Below are 5,682 nucleotides of genomic sequence, written 5' to 3' on the forward strand. Positions count from 1 at the left end.
TAACGCAAATGGTTATCACGAGACGGCGCTGCAAGAATCGACGGCCATGCGCTCGCATGTTCCTGTTAACTCATCTGAGCTCTATAGATTCTTGCGAACTCAGCTTACATTGAGATTGCTTTCAGGACTGCTGGGACAATATGAAATTTGTGTGTGCGGGGCATAATAATGCTTACATTGAGGTTACTTTCAGGACTACTGAGACAATATGGTATTCGTGTGCGCGAGGCATAATAGTGCTTTTGTTGTACTGTGGGCCCGACTTATTGATGCGAAAGCATCAAGAAAGCATCAAGTTGAGCAAAGAAGCCGGCGTATGTCGTCTGGTCATGCGAAAAACGCCACCTAAGTTCCCATTGGCTGCGACGCCATGGCACGAGCGCGCCTGGTCGGAGCAGAGTGGGCAAATGGGAGAACCTGCTGCCGCAGTGGCGCGCTAGCTGTTGCGTGAGGAAAGACATCGCCGCGACGCCACGTCACCCTCGGGGTATAGCTTCAGTTTATTAATTGTATTGGGATAGCGGCTCCGATGTAGCCTACGTTCCCGTTCCTCAACAGTTAATTAAACAAGCAAAAAAAAAAAAGCGTAACCTAGCCGAGTAAGTGCCTGGTGTCGGCAAAATGTGTTTTTTCATAAAAACAAGAAAAAAAGGAAGGAGTACGTTCCTGTGTACCGTACCTATATGTCAAGACTCTCAAGCGAGGACGGGCAGCAATAAAGTCAGTTTTTATTCTTCTCGGACGTAATTTCGCACGTGTCACTAAGTTGCGGCAGTTTCGCTCGCTGCGTTCGGGGCTTAAAGCCAAGGTATACAGTACTTCTTGGTGAATTGTTTCTTTGTTGAGTTTTTTTGATACATACACAGTCACCCATATTGTAAAATTAGTTGCAAGTTAGCACTATAGTATGTGTGCCTCGGATCCTGTCGTTGCTCGCGCTGTATATAGTCTCTCGTCAAATGCAATATATAGCAACACGCCCGCAGATAGGTGGCTATGCCACTTTAAGAGTATCCATGCGATTGCCACATTACAGCGAACTCCACAGCGACTTGCACGTCATCAAGCGGTTTCTCAAATTAATCTTCTTACGTGGCAGCAATAATATGCTATTTATTTCTTTTCTTGCTAAATGCGCTTTTATCTGAGATGCGCGGATTTCATTCCAGTGTTATTGCCTGTATTCGTTTGTGTCTGTGTTGTTGAGAACCTAAGTGGTATTTGGTAATTTAGATTGTAGTAGCACCAACGAGGCAACGTGGAGAGCTGTTGCCGACGCCGTCCGCGTTTTCCCTGCGTTCGCGCCGAACGCGCGCGGTCCGTGAATGCAGCCGGCGCCCCTGGCGGCGGCTCGGGGAGTTTCGACCGTAGAAGTACAGTGCCTAGAATATTATTCTGCTACTATTCTAGGCACTGTAGTAGAAGAATTGGGCTCACTCGTCGAGCAGCGTCGGAAGTCGCTACCTCTTCTCGCCTCGCCACGTTTCAATGTAATATAGGCTCCTGTCGTATATTGGTGCTTACTTGTCCTTACGCAACTGCTTCACATGCAAAACGTGCACGCTACATCGACAAGTTTCCTGTTTTTGCGTTTCCATATTATTGTACGTACTGCTATAGCAGTGGTAGTTGGTTGTTTATTTTTGTTTTCAGAAAAGAAAGAGGAAGAAGGTAAACTGCATGCTGCTGGCCGCGCTGTTAATTGTCTTGCTGGGGCTACCTGTGTTGACCTTTCGTTAGTGATTTATTTGTGAATCTTTCGAACTATTTGAGTTACTATGGATTGAAATATGAATTATTTTTTATTATATTATTTGTGTTGTTGTTTAATAACTGTTGAGGAACGGGAAGGTATGCTGCAATATTTATATTCCCCTCCTCTTCGTGTCAATTCAAACACCTCATCTGAAGAAGCAATCCTGTGTGCTTACATCGTCAGCTTTCATTACCTCAATTTATTTATTTTCTCTCTCTCTCTCTCTTTCTGGAGGGAAGCCAAGGAAGGGGATGGGGGAGAAAATATAGCATAGAGGATATATAGTGGCAGGAGAGAACTATACACAGTTATTTACAAGTAGCGACAATGTCAACGTTCCTACCATAGTTCACTTGTATAGTGTCACTTCAGTGAGAATTTGTTACACGGCCCCACACGTCATCAATGTGATAATCATTTTAGAGCAGCCGGGTTTCGAGGCAGAGAAAGTTGCATAGAATTTCGTGAGCTGCTTCCCGTAGGCGAGAGGGGCTGCAGCAGGTGTCTCTGCTGCAACGCCATTAAATGCCGACGCGGTCTATATATGAAACGGCGTCAGAGATATCTCGCACATCAAGGAACTATATCTTTAATTATTAGCTTGCATTAGAAAATTATAATTAGTAGTTGCGACGATTCGTGAAGTTTCTTGTCCGAAGCCTTTTGTGCGTCAAAAAATAAAACTTTGCTAGCGTTAAAAAGTTAGTGTTTCCATTGTTGTCTGAAGCCTCTTGTGTGTCATATGTCTAATCGTGCAAAAACTAAGAAAGGCAGGTAGAATAAACTCAAGGGTGAGCGCTAAAATGAGGTAACAGCTGTCATTCGCCGAGCGTATGCTATAGATAGCGCCGCAGCAAAAACAAAGGCTTCACCAAGGCGCGTATCTGCGCCTTGAGCGCTAATTTGTTAAAATTAAATTATGGGTTTTGGCGTGCCCAAAACCACGATCTGATTATGAGGCACGACGCGTAGAGGGGGACTCCGGAATAATTTGGACCACCTGGGGTTCTTTAACGCGCACCTAAATCGAAGTATACACGGGTGTTTTCGCATTTCGCCCCCGTCAAAATGCGGTCGCCGTGGCCGGGATTCCATCCCGCGACCTCCTGCTTAGCAGCCCAACACCATAGCCACTAAGCAACTACGGCGGGGAGCTGATTTGTCCCCGTGTTTCTTCTGAAGTGGTGGTTGTGATGACGTAGTACATCAGCGGTCTCGCGTGCAAGAAAGACACGCACTTTCTACAAGTTTTTTTCAGACGCAGTTTTGCGTGAAAAACCCTTCTTTTTGCGGTGTGTTCAATTAGCGGACCACGCCAAAAAACGCTTATTTAACCGAAATTTGCTTAACAAGATAAGTGATGGCGAAGCATGTGCTGAAGCAGTATGACATGTCTACGTGTCATAAATTAATGGACTGCTCCGCCAGCGGCCATCAGAATTGGAAATAGAAAACGCCGTTCAGGAACTTCCTATATCTTACACGTCATTTCAAAATCTAGAAATTATGCGGATACAAGACATATGCTTGCCAAAGTCAAGAATTATTCACTCCATTTGCTTCTCCGCCAAATCACTTCAATTTCCGCGCTACGTTAAAACCTTCAGTGCATCATTACTAGGAAATGAATTGATCGTGAGTATATATCGTCGCAATACGTTTCTCTCCGCAATATCGTAGAAACTGCAAAGGAAACGTGACGTTGGTCTAATTCTTCTTCCTTTTTCTTCTTTTTTTTTTTGCTTTTTTTGTTTGCACCGCAGCCTTCTAAAGCAGCGCCAGCAAATCGCGGCAAGAGGGGAGGGGGGGGGGGGGAAGAAGAAGAAAAAAAACTGCCGAGAACATGCAGAAGCCCTAATGAAGAGGGACGTCGGACGTCCCTGTGCATGTAATGGTGCGAGGAAGTTCGAATACGGCGTCTGTGGTCGAGCCTTCCTTGCAGTCCAGCTTTCGAAGAAGTACTTAACGAATTAAAGAGGAATATAGAGACAGGGATCTCCTTCCGGCAATGAGATGTACTTGTCTTAAAATGTTCTTTTCTATAGCTATAATATAATCGGTGTTTTCCTTCCGAGTGCCAGGCGTCCTCTCATTGCGTCTTCGCAGTCGGTGTTGGCAGTAATCTTCGGGCCCCGGAAAAAGAAGCCCGATACTCATTTCAGTTTGTTTTTCGTCTGTTTTCCACGGACACGTTGGAGAACCTGTTCTCATTATCTTGGTCATTTGCACTCTTAGGCGTTGTGCTGTTTTAACTACGTCAACAGGTTTTGCAAATGAACCCGGTGCACTTTCTGCAGTCACAATAGCGCCATCTTCGTGATTAATGTTTATTTATATGCAAGTTACTTCCCACTATATTTATTTAAAAAAAGAAGAAAAAATTCGAGCTGTCTAGCGCAGTGTTCATAATTAGATATTCTGCAGACGGCTTGATCGAGCAAGCACAGCGATAATACCTCGTCTAACTTCTTTTCTTATCTGGACCAACAGATTTTTCCGTGTTAGATTCTGACCAGCCCTTCTTGTTCTCGGTATAGAGCCTGCTCGGCGAACAGATAAGATGGCACTTTTACAGCTCTCTAAGCACTTGCCACGGTCTCTTGCGATATATCTCAAGCGAAAAGGGGCTTAATATTCGCGCAGTAAACGAAGCGCGAAGTTTCTTTCTTTCTTTCTTTCTTTCTTTCTTTCTTTCTTTCTTTCTTTCTTTCTTTCTTTCTTTCTTTCTTTCTTTCTTTCTTTCTTTCTTTCTTTCTTTCTTTCTTTCTTATGTTACCCAGAAGGATCGAATTTAAAGGGACACTAAAGTAAACCATTCAGTTAAGTTGCATTAGTGAATTACAGTTCTAGAAAAGAGAATTCTAATTGCAGATTCGGAGCACTTCCGGAGCAACATTTTCTGCTCTTTTTGGAGCAAGACTGTTCCAATGGCAGATCGGGAGAACCAGATCAAAGCTCCAATGGCAGATTGAGAGCACTCGCGGAGCAAGCAAAACTGCTCTGTCAAAACAGGTGCGGACCGAAACTCTCGGCTGATGTATTTCCTGTTTCTTCCCAGCATGCTTCTATAGTATAGGCTTCTATTTACGCCACTATCGACGGACGCAATGGTCGTCGCTATATCGCTTCGTGTGCTTTTGCTCGCACTGCTTGAGAGCGACAGCTCTGAATGCGGCCGTTTACGTTCGAATAGTGCAGGGATGAGTCTGGCTGCGACGCTAAACCCACCACTTACGAGCAAGCGTTCAAAATCATGTTCTGCCTTCCTGCCAAGGGACCAAAAGTAGTCGGCTACGTCGTTCGCTGCTACTCGCTCAGCAGCTGTGTGTTATTTGTAAGGATATAGTAGTTGGAGAGCGGACTGTAAGTACTAGCATGACATTCTAGGAGGCTATGATGCGAGTTACACTCTAAGAAGAAAAGGAGGAAAGGGGGTATCGAAGTTATTCCTTTAAGGGAGGAACTGATCTGCCACAACCATTCCTCCCTTTAGGGGGTAAGTGAGAGGGGATGAACTGTTACTCCCCATGCGGAGGACTAACAGTTGCTCTTTTCCGATGCTCCTCAAGGGAGTAACGGTTATTCTTTCAGATGCTCCTCGAAGATGGAATTAATTAAATTAGCCATTTATACGCTGATAAAAAAATTACTGGGCTGGATTCAATTACTGGGCAAGTAGGATTCAAACTCACGTCCTACTGGCTGTGAGTGGCTCACAAGTCGGGTACCCTAACCACTTCACCACGGCTGTTCGGTTGCCAAGTCAGGTTAACGAGACGAGGTTAACCAGCTTGACGCAGGTGCGGCAATAACAGAAGAGACTCGGCATTTGGTGTATGCTATGCCGGGAAAGTCTAACTTTACGCATACTTGCAAATCTAAGCGACTACATAAAGAAAGCTGCCCGATTATTCTTTCGGTGATTT

Source organism: Dermacentor silvarum, chromosome 2 (genome assembly GCF_013339745.2).
Source record: "Dermacentor silvarum isolate Dsil-2018 chromosome 2, BIME_Dsil_1.4, whole genome shotgun sequence".
Classification (NCBI taxonomy): Eukaryota; Metazoa; Arthropoda; class Arachnida; order Ixodida; family Ixodidae; genus Dermacentor; species Dermacentor silvarum.